The following is a 16,003-nucleotide window of genomic DNA, read 5'->3' on the forward strand; positions in this document are numbered from 1 at the left end:
GCCGTCTGGTGGAGAACATCTCAGCACCAATCCGTCACACACCACTGCTATCTGACCCACAAATATTACCCCTGTGCCTTTCCTCATATCACCAAGAATGGGGGTCTTTAAGGCTTTGCCCCAATTCCGTCATCCGTTCAGCTGCCTTGCGAAGGGCGGCAGCATAGGAGGCACTGCCACATAGTTGGTTTTCAGTTTTCTTTGCGTTTATGGGCTTTGTGGAATGAAGTGTTTTATTGGGGCTGGAGTGCAAATCCTGCCATCAACCTCCTAAAAACAAACAAACAAGTAACCCAACGGCAGGAGGAATTCTACAGACACAGTTGGTCACTTGATATGGATGGCCGTTGGCTCACAAGGAGCTCCTCTCCCCTCTGACAGGTTTTGTTTTTAATCATGCTGGATGTCCATATCCATACACCCTCCTCACCAGGAAACCTGGTGGGGGAGACGGTTCAGTTGCCGACAACGCGACCATGAAACAGGTTAGTCCAGGCTTACATGATACCTGTAGCAAGTCACAGATCTAATCTGACTTGACTTGACAAGACCTGACAATTTAAAGGGCCTTGTGGTTGGTTATAAAGGTTGTTACGGGTCTGAAAGGGTCTTTGCGTTTGAAAGGTTTTTGGGGATGTTGAGGGTCATTGGGGGTCTTAGCATTATAAATGGTATTAATGGTCTTATGATTCTTATCGGTGTTAAAGGGTCTTTGGGGTCTTAAGGGTATAACAGGTTTAAAATGGTCCAATGGAGTCGGAAATGTCTAAGGTGTCTGAAATGTCTAAGGGGTCTAAATGTTGAAAAGGCTCAAAAGGTCTGCATGTATGAAAGGTATTGTCATGGAAGCAGGGTCTGGGGTTATAACCAGGGAGCTCCTTGGACCTTTACCCAACCTCCGGTCCTGAGGCCACTGGCCACAGATAACTCTGCAGTATGAGAGCTTTCTAGGCAACCGTAGCCGCCCATCAGAACTGCCGAGCCTGGCAGGGTTTTCGCTCCTTGGTTATGCGTTACCTTACCAGTGGCCCGACACCTTCAATTTGGGGTCATGCCATCAACAGCCACCCGTCTATTTTTTATGTACAGCCGAGCGAACCGTGGATGGCTGTTGGCTAATCACTGAGCCAATCAGTGGGGCAAAACTTCCCATCTAACTCAACTTGCACATAATGTCATACCAATGAAGCAAAGGACAAGTGAGCAGGCTGGAAACGTTTAACAAGCACAACAAGGTTTATTCAATCACTAATGTCAGGTATTTATGATAGAAATCATGAGCATGTATTTACAATGGATGGACAGAAATCACAATGAAAAGGCACAAGATAGCAGTAATTAGTCTAAAAACTTTCGGAGCCAACTTACACGGTCTTAACCTAGTCTATACACAGGGTATGGTACCCCATCAATCGTTCCAGGGAAATGTAGATAGAAAGTAGATAGAGTGCAGAGCCTGGGTATGTTCGTCTCCTGTCTCACCTTACACATATTTGTGTGTATTGTCATATTTGTGTGTATTGTCATATTTGTGTGTATGCACGGCGGCTTGCCGCCGCCATGCATACACATATTTGTGTTATACACAAATATGTATAACACATATTTGTTACACATGCACATATTTACCTTCGCATTCTGCGAAAGGTTATGTTTTGGTCGGCATGTATTTATTTATTTATTTATTTGTAATCTTGTGATTCGTATAACTCAAATAGTATTAAACCGAACTGCATGAAATTTGGTGGGATGATTGGTTATTAGCCAGGAAGCATTCGATTAGATTTTGGGATCGTTCGGGTCAAAGGTCAAGGTCAAGGTCACGAAAAGGTCAAAATCGTCTTTTTACGATAACACGGTCAATTTTTATTCAATTTTCATGCAACTAAACGCCAAAATGTTCAGAATTCAACGCCTCATCTTGTGATATGCAATATGACACAATGACGCCCATACTCTTGTTACCGGTTAGGGGTCAAAGGTCAGGGGGGTCACGACCTTGAAAAATATGCGGTTTTTGTCATAACGCGGTCAATTCTTGTCCGCTTTACATGAACCCAGCACCAAAATGTTCAGAATTTAATGCCCAATGTTGTGACACAATGACGTCATAACACATGTCACCGGTTGGGGTAAAATGTCGGGGGGGGGGTCACGCCCTTGAAAAATATGCGGTTTTCGGCATAACAGTCAATTCTTATTTGATTTTCATGAAACCAGCATCAAACGAGATTGCCTTCTCTTGTTGAAACGTTGTATTCACCGAGCTTGCGAGTGAAGACTCGCCAAAACGACGTGAGTTGATTGTTGTTTAGTCCGTAGCCCCCGAAAGTCAGGGGGGGGTCATGACATTATAGACATGTGGTTTGTTTCATAAGACCATTCATATGAAAGCAGTTCCCCACATTCATACCAAGAACAAAAAAAGTAGTGGCGGCGAAGGTATGCGCTCTATGAGTGCCCGTTCTCGTTGTTACATACACAGACACATACACATATTTGTTACACATATTCGTGTGTGCATACACATACATTTTTGTTACACATATACACACATACACCGCCTTACACATATTTGTGTGTATGCACGGTGGCTTTCCGCTGCCGTGCAGCGTGCCAGCTCCCCATTGATGGCTCTCATGGTCTGAACAGGCAAGGCAGCTTGTGCCACTTGCAGACTCCATTGCAATTTGAAAAAAACCATTGAAATTTGGCTGATCCCTTTGGGCTCACAGCCTACTCATGGCCCACTGCCTCCCAACACCTGAGGTGCTCTTCACAAGAAAACACTACCTCCAACGAGCCACACTCCCAGCCAATCAATTAACTTTTGCACCTTTGCAAATGAGAAACTTTCTACCAACAGCACCAACCTCAGAACGACATCCTGTACCAAAACATTTGAATCTCTGAATCTTCTACTTGAACGACAATGCAGGTGAGGGTTCATCTCCCGAGGAGGGGATTTGAGGGGTATACACTGCCCCACAAGGACCCACCTTGTGTACCATTCATTCAATCTTTATTATAAAACATTTCACCAACACGTCATCTCTCTCACAACATGCGTTCCTCCATTCATCCCTCAATGGTTGAGACCACGAGGAAGAAGAAGGAAGGTGCTAAGCTCTTGTTCCAATTGCAAAAATAATTACTGGATGGTATTCATAGAATACTTAACCCATGCAGTCTTGAGAAGGACTTGGTGGAAGCCAAATATTGTGGTGGCAAATTTGTAATTGTATCTTTCTACATTTTTGCGGTAAATGTGTACAAGTTATACTTTGAAAAGTCTGCTGGAGAGTACATTCATAAACCTTTACAAAGTAGCTTTTATTCTCATTCTCAAGTGTTTTCATAATTGGCAAGGCTGATAAAAACGCCGGACGAGATGGCTAAAGTTTCAATCTGAAGATCGTCAAAACGCCCAATTGTGCTTCTTCTTCTACTTCTTTGATTTTTTTTCACCAGCCGAGCACAAAAAAGGCTGAAGCGATTACAAGGATTCTAATTTCTAAGACGAGGAAGTGACATTGTGTCTGGGTATTCGGCTTTGTTTAATTCACCATGTAAGGTCTGAAGGGGCATGTAACAAATGGTCATGTGACATGGTGAAGTTTCAATTTCAAATATATTGTGATGGTTTGGGAAGACCCCCCCGGAGGTAACATGAAAACTTCACAGGTTGGTCCATGAATCGTGATCCTTTACTGAAACGGGTGCATATTTTGAGCCCTGGGAGGACTCCGTTCCATCATTTGAAACCCACATATGGAGATAAAAACGAATGACACACACCGACACACACAAGCACACTCAATGAATATGGCTGCAAACAGCTTGGTGGGACTTGACCCCTTGTTACCAGGAAAGAAGATCCACGCTTTGGTGAACTCCTTGTAAAGTTCTCCGTTGAGGACGAGAGAGGCCGAGTTTGGTGGTATCGAGGACCGCACCAAATATCACGACTGATGGGAGTGAAAACCAACCCGAGGACTGGCAGCTTTGGTGAGGCAGAGGGCCACACATGTGGCACCCAGAGTCACGCTGATTGACATGTGTTTGGGATGCTGCCTGGCTTTGTGGCTTGTTGGGTTTTGCCGACCCCATCACACTGAGAACGAAAACCAGAGCTTTGGCAACTCCCTTTCTGCCAAGTTCCACCTGCATGGGACCGAGTTCCGTGGGACCTAAGACCCCGTCAAATGCAAGGATTTTGATGGGAGCAAGAGCTGAGCTGGGGCGACAGCTTTGGTGGGGGTAGAAGGCCACACGGGGGGTTGCCTGGAGTTGCGCCGATCGACATGCATTTGGGACGTAGCCTGGCACCTTGGCCTTGTTTTGCGGCTTGTTGGGTTTTGCCGACTCTATCCCGTCAAGGAAGGATGAGACCGAGAAGGAAGAGACTGAGACTGAGGCCGGGGTGTACCCCGTTTTCCACACGGGAGGTCGCACGGATCGACTTTGTCACCACTGGGGACAGAGTGGGAAATGGAGCATGGATAAGGAGACAGCTTGGTCCATGAGTCGTGGTTCCTTGCCGGGGTGAAGATGGATGCTTCAGGACCAGGGAAGGCTTTCAGAAGCTTCGTCTTAGGAGGCTCACGAGTGGAGATGACAACTGGTGGTGGTGGTGGTGGTGCGTAAACCCACACACACACATCCATGAATCATGATTTACACACAAACATACACGAAGGTGGATACTTTGAGACATGGAATGGCTTTGTTCCACCTTCTGAATCCCACATATGGAGTTAACCAATGACACACATTCAACCCACAACATGAATATGGTTGCAATATGTGCTATCATGTTTTCTGTCGAAGTGATGGTTCATTTTGTTCTGCTTTCTAATTTATAAAATATGTTGGATCTGGGTACACAAAGAACAGTTCACTCCACCTCCTTAACAAATTCAACTGCTGGAATGTCAAGTGCCATACTTGGCTCAGCTTTTGCATATGGAAACTTTATTTTCACTTCTCGGTTGAAACCTTTGGACTTCAGCATACGACTGAATCATAACTTATCGAATGATGTTTTGATCCACAATTATTCACATGCTCTTTCGGAGTGTGCATTTACCTTTACTGTACCTGCAGCTAGGAAAAGTAAAATCTTATGCGAAAAGGCTATTATACATGAGTTATATGTCGGGATAGGAGCAGTGCGTGTGCGTATTGTTTCTGGACACATGGTATATATGGTCACGCACACATATCCATACACAGTGCTGTGTGTGGGTCCACAATCAATATAGTTTGGGGATGTCTCCCTATTACTACATGAGAATGGAAGGGGAACAGAAGGGCTGGGAATGAAAACTCCGACTCGGTATCCGGCATCGCGTTTCAACGGACCTTGAAGTTTTGTTTCTTCATTAATTTCTACTTTTTGCTCAAAATCGTTTTTTATTATTTTAATTTTTTTGCGAGATCTAAGGCTCAAGTTGGAGCGTCTGCATGTAATGGAGCTGTGTACACCTCCAGCTATTACTTGCATTCCAACAAACAATATTGCAAACGTGCTCTTCATGCTTAAGCGTTTGCTCAAGAGGCCTTGCAGTAACATTTTCAGATGCCTCACTCACTACAGGTGTCGTTTATGGATGGCTGTGGGGGGAAGAGACTAACTTTATCCACACAAGATGACTTGTAATAAACCTTTGCAGGAGGCACAACAGAATGAGAAGATAATTCTCATGATGACCACCGATTGATGAGACAGTTTCCTTTGAAAGGGACAGGCGTCAGTACAAGCAGACAACTGAACCAGCTTATCCTACCAAATTGGTCGTTGGTACCATTGTTTTTCTGGGTGGTGTGGCAATGCTGTTGATGGTGGCAATGCCTGCCGTACACTATAGGGAAGGAATGTGTAATTTTGCCAGCTTTATTTTTTGTAATTTATGTGTAATTTGTAATTTTGCCAAACAATGGCATACTATTTGATGAAGGTACAATGTAAGGATTTATAACGTCCACAAGCGAACACTAGCAGATGGGGGCAGCCAGCTTAATATCCCCATCCAAAGCCTGACGTACACTCATTGATACTATAGACTGCCTGTGAAGCACCAGGATGACATTTTATACAGATTATGGTTTGGTCAGGACTTGGGGAATCGAACACATGAGACTAGACAGCCCCCAGATGAGAATGCTGTGCTGTTCATCTCACATGTGGGCATGTTATAATATCATCTCACATGTGGGCATGTTATAATATCATCTCACATGTGGGCATGTTGTAATATCATCTCACATGTGGGCATTTTATAATATCATCTCACATGTGGGCATGTTATAATATCATCTCACATGTGGGCATGTTATAATATCATCTCACATGTGGGCATGTTATAATATCATCTCACATGTCGGCATGTTATAATATCATCTCACATGTGGGCATGTTATAATATCATCTCACATGTGGGCATGTTATAATATCATCTCACTTGTGGGCATGTTGTAATATCATCTCACATGTGGGCATGTTATAATATCATCTCACATGTGGGCATGTTATAATATCATCTCATATGTGGGCATGTTATAATATCATCTCACATGTTGGCATGTTATAATATCATCTCACATGTGGGCATGTTGTAATATCATCTCACCTGTGGGCATGTTATAATATCATCTCACATGTGGGCATGTTGTAATATCATCTCACATGTGGGCATGTTATAATATCATCTCACATGTGGGCATGTTATAATATCATCTCACTTGTGGGCATGTTGTAATATCATCTCACTTGTGGGCATGTTGTAATATCATCTCACATGTGGGCATGTTATAATATCATCTCACTTGTGGGCATGTTGTAATATCATCTCACTTGTGGGCATGTTGTAATATCATCTCACATGTGGGCATGTTATAATATCATCTCACTTGTGGGCATGTTGTAATATCATCTCACTTGTGGGCATGTTATAATATCATCTCATATGTGGGCATGTTATAATATCATCTCACATGTTGGCATGTTATAATATCATCTCACATGTGGGCATGTTGTAATATCATCTCACATGTGGGCATGTTCTAATATCATCTCACATTTGGGCATGTTCTAATATCATCTCACATTTGGGCATGTTATAATATCATCTCGTATATGGGCATGTTCTAATATCATCTCACATTTGGGCATGTTGTAATATCATCTCACATGTGGGCATGTTATAATATCATCTCGTATGTGGGCATGTTATAATATCATCTCACATTTGGGCATGTTCTAATATCATCTCACATGTGGGCATGTTATATCATCTCACATTTGGGCATGTTCTTATGTCATCTCACATGTGGGCATGTTGTAATATCATCTCACATGTGGGCTGTTGCGTCCCCGACTGCACCACTCACATTCCCAGATCACTGCATTCACGACGATGCCGAGAGGGGAGATGAAAACAAGATTCACAATCAGAAGTGTATAACAAATGTTTGGTAATGGCTTTCCAGCAATATACTGTGCTTGTGACATGTATGGGGTAAGGGGTGGGGGTCCTGGTTTTCTGGTACATGATTTACACGATGAATGTACAGAAGCTACTTATCCTTGCTTCATATTCCATAAGTCTTGCTTTATGCTGCTTGGAAATGGTTTTCTTCAAAGGCAGTGCCGTTGGTGTGGGATTAACACATAAATTCAAATTTAATAACCACACCAACAAGCCTATTTCATTCCTCGAGAGGAAGGATTTAACTCCGGACTTTCGTAATGATGGCATGACAGCATATCTTCTCCCCCAAACCGAGGTGTGAAATTTACAATCGCACCAAACGCAGCTTTTGGACGCAATTTCCCATTTTTAGTGATGTCGTCAATCTCACAACTGAAGCGTTAGAGTTGTTCGGTTGTTGAGTTTGTGCCCAAAGGTGCATGATAACTTTTTTTTTTGAGAATTATTGGGCAAAACGTTTGAATGAGAAAGCTCTTCCAGACTGGTGTTGGCTTCGTGGTTTGGGTGGCTGGCTTGGGATCTTAGGACCTTGAGTTTAAGCCCCTGATGGCTGTTGAATTTACACGAGGTGGGTTTGACTCAGCCTGTCATCCTTCTGAGGTGAGCAAAATGAGTGCCAGCTTGCTGGGATGAATGAGCCATTTGAGTATCCTGTGTTGGAGTGGCGACCTGTCCAGGTAGAAGTAGGAGGAGGAGGAGCTCTTTCAATATAATGGGATCACGCAATGATTGGCGTTGTGCTTCAGGGTGTGTGTGTGTGTGTTTGTGTGTTTGTGTGTGTCAGATGAAGATTGAACAATGGACGTTTCAACATAACTACCCTGTGCACACGAAGTGAAAAGTGGGGTGCTGCAATGGGTTTAATTCGTTTATCTGTTTTGTCCGTCTACAAACGTCATTTTATGATTGAGGAACAACTTAATTTTAATTGCATTATATATTTTGAACAAAAATCGGAAAATGAACCTGTAGTTTAACAGTACTTTGGCTCTGAATCTGTCCCGATCGCACATGCGCAGAGAGGAGTGATAATACTTTTACTCTGTCTGCCTGTCTGGCAGTCAAACAAAATTGAAAATCATTCCAGACAGGAATCTTACTATTGTTAAGGAAGTCATAAAGGACACAAACAACAGGCATGAAGAAAGAATGTAATGTGTTAAATAAGGTGATGTAAAAGACGCTGCATCAACGGTGGTAAACTTAAATTTTTTTTTTTCTAAAACCTTTAAAACCCAAATTCTATTTCAATTTAATTAATTATATACGTGAACACTGAAGAACACAATTCGCCTTTTTGACACTTTCAAAACCCTTCAGTTTAGCAGTCATTGGACAAAATATTCTGGCATTTTACGTCATTGCGACAAATCAAATTTGCTTGGCTCAAATCAAATACGATTGGGTGGCATCCATTTTTGGTTACCCGCCGACCCCACACACGTCATTATTTTTCAAGACTGTGCAGGGAAAGGTGTTCTATGAATTCTCTAGTTTACTAAATGTTTGTTTTATTTACAAATAAACATACTTGCTTTTCTGAGTCAGAGGAAGACGACTGCAAATATTCTTCTTCTCATTATTAAGTGAAGGGCAAAGATAGCGAAGCAGATCCGACTATAACAGCAACTGTCAAGCAGTAGTGGCAGGCCCGTGTGTACAGAATTTTGTAGACGTTTAACTCGCTCTCCTACCTGTAATGTTGATCTATGCATGTATTGTCCCAATAACCAATGATTCGTGGCGTTTGCTTTTATCATTTGTCAACTCGTTTTTCAAAGAACAAATGTTTAAAACAAACAAATAAATAAATAAATAGCAAACAATTCTTAGTTCATGAGCGCCAGCCAGAGTGACCACTATATTTGTTATGTCTGTCTGTCTGTCTGTCCAGAGCATAACTCCGTGGACTTTGATCCGATCTTGATGAAACTTGGTTATGTGTTCGACATCAATGTCGAGTTGTGTTTTCCTGGATGAGGGCTTGCTACGGCCATTGTGGGCGGAGCCACCCCCAAAAAATAGCAATTTTTAAGGGGTAGTCGGATTAAAAATCTATCTTCTCGGGAATTGACTGAATGGAATGGGTTCTTCGGTATTCGAATAGCAAAATGAATTATCTAAAACGTGTCATTTTCCGATTTTTTTCATTTTCGTCCCAAGATCAAGGTCACAAGGTCAAAAACTTAGAAATTTGCGAATTTTGACATAAAAATCATACGACCGCCCAAACTTTGAGAGCAAGGATGACAATATTTTTTTATGCATAATCTTGAGGTCATTCCCCACCTAAAGTCTTGAAACCATTTTGCTCTATCTCGAACACCTTGCCCGTGGCGCCCCCTTCAAGTTTGTTTTTACGCTGATTTCATCAAAGTATGGATAATTCGAGGAGTGCGAAATGCCATATAGCCTATATGACGTTATATTGTTTCTGGAATGTTCCGGAGGAAGTTTTGCACCAAAGGTCATAATCCTTGACCTTTAACCTTTAAAGTTCACAAAGGTCAAATTTTCAAATGCAGAAATAAAATGATAAATTTTGAGGATTTTTCCTCATTTCTCAAGCCAGCGACCAAAGTGGTTGCATCAACACAAATGATGAACAAGAACAATCACCAATTGGTTGGTCGGTCTGCTCTCACCATGAATATGAATATGGTGATCTGTTTTGAGGTGTTGATTGAAGGTCACTATAATTAATTATAACTTGGTCAAAAATTATCACATTGTCTCATCCTTGACTTCTGAAACAATCGACATCATCAAATACCGCTCGTGAACCATCGTCGTCTTCAAACTAGTTTGCACAAAAATTTGTGAGGAAATTTTCGCGTTTGTAAAATTTGTCTGAATTTTTCTTTGTATTTCAATTATTGTCCTAGTATTTTAATCCATCATCGGCCTACTTCACACGTACTTCATTCGCACAAGTAAGTACACCACAAACTAGAATGACAACATGGAAAATGAAGTTGAAATGATTACTTTGTGCTTTTGTGGTGCGCAGCAGCACACGGGAATATGATGGATGCATTTGTTCTGAAGCTTTCCAGCGCTGACAATCCAAATCGCAAAAATACGTTCTACATTTCCCACCCGACAACCCTTCAGGTGAGGAGCACACTTTAGTGGTGGAATACCACAACGATATTGATATGTAACCACGTCCACAAAGCGTCAATTTCACGTGCTCGAACGATTTGTGGATGTCACAACAGCTCGATGCAATGCGATGCAACCCCAGCAAAGCCAACCTGCTTTGTCTGTCTGTCGAAGCCATTTCTGTCTCTGGTGTCATCATCCTTTTATGTCGTGTTACAGGCATGCCCCTCACATCCCCAAAAGCCAATCACATGGCTGTCTGTGACTGCAAGGCCATAACTTGTTTGGGTATGGTTCCACTTGTTTGGGCAAATCCCGAAGAGATCATCGAGCTATACGATTGAACAACAAAGATGACTGCTTCTGACCTATGGTGAGTTTTTAGTTACATGCCTTTTTTATAATTAAAATTATCATCCCAGTTCACATTTCTCTTCTTCTTACTTACCTAACATTGCATATATTAAACGATTATATAATAAAACAATAATCGTACATGCACTAAGCAAAAATTACCATACATCATCAAACATTCCACTCAATTGAACCAAAACAACAGAGTAAAATACAGAAATTCGGTGTGTGTGTGTGTGTGTGTGTGTGTGTGTGTGTGTGTGTGTGTGTGTGTGTGTGTGTGTGTGTGTGTGTGTGTGTGTGTGTGTGTGTGTGTGTTCGTTTCTGGAGATATCAGTTATATTGCATTTTCAACAGGGCAACATAGATCTCACTTCTTATTCACTATTAGGCACGGACATAGAAGGAATTGCTCACAGTAGGATGCCATTTAGCCACAGTAAAGCTAACCTCATCATGTTAGGTGTAAACTAACACCACAGTTTGGACATGTGCACGACATTCCTTGACATTCTCGGTATAATAAGTTGCCCTATCAGCAGTAAGACTGTATATCAGATCAAAAATGCGTCGGGAAATCGTAACAGCAAAATGGGATTGATCACATCGTAAATAATGTTGAAATTCAGAGCAACATAGCACACGGTTACTCACGCCCAATGGCGGCAACAACATGTACGCTAAGATGATGAGTTGTTGAGAGACGACCTTCACAGACCCCGTGGCTGCATCGATGATACCTCGCACAGTCCTTGGGAAGCAAGGTGTCAGGCAAAAGCTCAATTGACATTGTCAGAAGATGGTGGTCACTGACACCACTAGTTCGGCCAGGGAACGGATCATCTTAAATGCCAGACCAACATCCTTTTCATGAACAACGGTACAAATTCCCTTTTTCAATGAGATGACGTCATGCACAAATTTACACAAATACTTGACATCCATGGACTTTCACGCAAAAATCGGTGACATTCTCGACGAGTTGCTCGCAAACTGCCAAAAACAACGGAAAAACTTCAATTATAATTGAAATACATCTGGTGGCAGTAAAGATATCTTCAGGTATTCTCCAGCAACAACCCGAGGGGATAATGGTGGTGGGTTAAGTTGTAAGGGAGGGGTTTGGAACAACCTGTGGGGATAGTGGTAGTGGGGTAATGGAGGGGGATTTAATATAATATATAAAGCTCTTTCTAACCACTGACTTACTCACTCACCGACTCACTAACTGATATTAAAGATCGGTACCTTCCGGGTGACGTAGAGAGCTGAAATTTTGCGTGCCGATGGACATCGAAGCCGGTATTCCAGGAAAATTAACAATCGTCGGACAACATCCACATATGAAAATATAAATTAATGAAAAAATAAAATGCAGGTGAGCGACCAAGATAATGTGGGGAGGCATGGTAATTTTGTGTGCTGACAGGCATCGAAGCAGATACACCAGGGAAAATCACAGAACTGTCGGAAAGCATCTGTAAATGAAAATATAAATGAATGAAAAAAAGAAAGAAAATAAATAAATGAAAAATCAACCATGGTTCATATGCTTACACAATGTGTAAACACACCCCTCTAGAAATATATTAAAATTGACATGTTCATGTGCTCAGCTCACTGTCGTAGGACATGATCAAAGGAAGTCCACAGGGAGTGGAAAGTAAACGGAGGAAGTCTAAAGAAAAGTTAGTTATCTCCAAGTCGAGCAACAAGTTTCTTCTTCTTTTTATTCAACAGCCATAATTATTCCCAAGTTCTTGTGGTGTTGGTCCATGGAAGCCTTGCCCAAGTCTTTCACAAACCGACTGGCCGGTCCTCACGCTCGACTTAGGCTCGGGCAGTAATTTGGAATTTTGCCAGGGTGCCAGCAATAGTTTGTCTACTCTTTGCAAAGGACACCGTGAGATCTTTATTGTTCACCAAGTAATGCCGGCAGCTGAGACGCCCAGTTGAATGTTTATCCAAGGACATGACACACATTGATGGCTGTGAAACACCAGGGTGACAGTCTATAACTGGGTTCGGATTCGAACCCAAGCTCGACAGCTTAGATAGTGTGCATACCTCTAGGCCATCATGGCAGTCCTCAAATCGAACAACAATGTTTTGTGCAAAAGCCCAAATTTTGGCAAGGTTTTCCAACTCAGAAAGTTGTTCCGGCTATGTCATGGTAAGGAAGGTCATGATTTTTTATTAGCCCATCCCCTACGCAGTGGAAGATGGGGTTTTGCAATCACTTGTGTGTGTCTGTCTGTCTGTCTGTCTGTCTGTCCAGACCATAATTTTTTTTTTTTCCTTAAACTTCATTTGAGCTTTTGTTATCAAATTTTCAACAACGCTTTATTATGAGAATATGGAGAAAAAAAAATAATTTTGTTAAAATAATTTTCATTTTTTCATTATTATTACCTCTGCCACCGACGGTGGAAGGAGGTTATGTTATCACCCCTTTCTGTCTGTTTGTCTGTTTGTGTGCAGAATATCCAAAAAAAAGTTGTGCATGGATTCACATGAAACTTGGTGGACAGGTTGGGTGTGTGACAAGGAGGAATTGATTTGATTTTGGTGAAGATCCAAATCCAGATCTGGATACGAGAATTATTTAATTTTCTTCAGTAATTCTTCACTATTGAGAGGTAGGGCCAAAAACGATATATAGCAGGGGTTCTTAACCAGGGGTATCCATACCCCTTGGGGGTATGGGAACTAAATGCTGAGGGTATGGGACTCTATCTCTGAATATTTGTATATATTTGATTTATTAATTTATAGTTGGTTAGAATGTTAGATTATAACTAGCACTGTTATTCAGTATTCACTGTTATTCAATGTTTGTATAATTGTAATTTCTCGGTTATATGTATGTATGTATATGTATATATATATATATATATATATATATATATATATATATATATATATATATATATATATATATATATATATATATATATATATATATGATAAATGCTTATGATTGCCTTTCATGTTCTCTTCCTAGCTATCCATATCTAAAATAAATTCAAGTTATTGACATCTTTGGAATTCATACTGTCAACTAATAGGACTGGTGATGATGATGATTTTGACAGCCAAGCAAAGGGGGTATGGGACCATGTTGGGCAATCCATTGGGGGTCAGGAATCATTAAAAGGTTAAGAACCCCTGATATATAGCATGATATTTCAAAAAGTTATTGGGCTCGATATGTTCTACTGGATCAGACATTGTGTGGCAGAGGTATGCGCTCAACCGAGTGCCCTTCTAGTTATTATTGTTATTCGTCGAACCTTTTTTGGCCTTTTTTTTGCTCAATTATTTTGTAACATTTTTTTTTGCTCTGCAACCACTTGTCCAATTGACACGTTTTCAGGGTAGGAGTGACCCTCTTTGGAGGATATTTTAATGCTAATTGTGATGTCATAGGTCACATGGTATGGCAACCACATTGGATTAAACACAAAAAAAATTAAAGCATTATAATCCCTAAAACCGTTAATTTCAAAATTTTAAAACTTGGCACATCTCATTCTACTTCCAATGGGGGAATAAAAGATTGCAAGGATGACATCATCAGTGAAGTGGTAGACCAGCCATAAATGTTTTAATCAAAATCCTTGTTTACCTTTGAGATTAAGTGTGTATGTCCAGGCCGTAATATTTTTACCAATTGAGGTTTTGTCGTCAAATCTTCAACAAGCCTTTATTATGAGATTGTGGAGAACACATTAATAAACATACAATATATATATATATATATATATATTTTTTAACTGTCGTTTTCGTCAAGTTTAGTTCGAGTCCAAAGTGGAAGCGGATGGGCTTTGCATTTTGAGGTGCTTTCTCGGTTTCTTCTGTTTTGCTTTGACAGCAGGTGAGCACAGTGGTCAAACAAGTGACGTTGAACAGGCTTCCACATTAATCTTGACTGGTTAAAAACCACAGCTGGTTCACCACCGCCAAAGTTGGTTGAAGCACTTGATATGAAACATTCATCTGTCATCCTCTTAAAGAAGAACTATTTCAAAATGAGAAAAAAAGAAATGATCCGAATGTTTCTCCAATCAAATGGATAACCTTTTTTTGTTATTTAAACCTGCCTTACAAGACACTCGGCACATGCACTTCACCAATCACATCGAATCCATTTTATCACTCATGAAAAACCCCATCGGTGTCATATTGGCATAATTAAATGCTTCATAAATGGTTATCGTCAAAAATGCTTTCATCATTTCCACCTGGTTTGTATGCATAGCTTTTGTAGTCAATAAATTCCAACTCATTCATTTAATTATACGGACCACTTTCAAACTACTTGCAGAAGGATGTCTCAGGTTATGTAATGTATGCAAGCATTGATGGTTTCCGATGACATTGACATAAATTAATCAACAAAGCAATTTCTTCTAAAGACGTAGACACACCCTATCGTTGAAAGATGTCTGGCTTTCTGTTCGCAGCAAGGGATTTGCCAAGTTATATTTCACCTGCACGGCACCGACATCCGCAACATGGCTGTCTGGGTAATTGAGTGATTGATTGAATTGCTGCTTATTGGGCAAAGGGAATCACTTGTTTGCACAGGGGAATCTGGGGAGATGCTTTCCTTTCTCCAACATACTTTGTTGCGGGCATGGAGAAAGGATTATCATACTGCTCAAAGGCACACTCAGAAGTGCCTTCGGTTGAAATCTGGAGATACGACAAAGCACAAGATGAGTTCAGCTAAGATTGAGCACCTTTACTGGGACATAAGGAGACACGTCTTTGACAAAGAGCTTGATAACATGAAGATGTGTGTTGAATCAAATCAATGATTGTTTATTTTAAATCTGAGAGCAGTGAAGGAAAGGTACTCTGTGAAGGATTAAAATAGAGAAACACCACATCTTTCTCAATAGGAGCTGGTTTTATGAGATTCAAGTGACATCCAAACGAGTGGAAAGTGGGAATGTGAAAAATGACAAATCTTCCCCCGGGCCAATATGGAGGCCTAGACATTGTGTGTTGTAAGTGGCTTTGTGTTCTGCAGCACTGATTCTCCC

General features: G+C 41.1%; 1 long non-coding RNA gene across 2 annotated transcripts in view; it reads left to right on the forward strand.

The window, feature by feature from the left end:
- LOC147028699 (uncharacterized) overlaps window positions 1-15,757 on the forward strand; it is a 39,800-nt gene extending 24,043 nt beyond the window's left edge. The window contains exons 3-6 of one of the 2 annotated variants that reach the window (XR_015056935.1): window positions 10,504-10,607; window positions 10,818-10,971; window positions 13,434-13,591; window positions 14,827-15,757. This is a non-coding gene — a long non-coding RNA (uncharacterized LOC147028699). The remainder of the gene's footprint in view (window positions 1-10,503; window positions 10,608-10,817; window positions 10,972-13,433; window positions 13,592-14,826) is intronic. The other variant, XR_015056936.1, reaches the window with a different exon arrangement.
- The last annotated feature ends 246 nt before the right edge of the window (window positions 15,758-16,003 follow it).

Source organism: Eptatretus burgeri, chromosome 4 (genome assembly GCF_056783735.1).
Source record: "Eptatretus burgeri isolate ZD-2024b chromosome 4, Ebu_testis_v1, whole genome shotgun sequence".
NCBI classification, from domain to species: domain Eukaryota; kingdom Metazoa; phylum Chordata; class Myxini; order Myxiniformes; family Myxinidae; genus Eptatretus; species Eptatretus burgeri.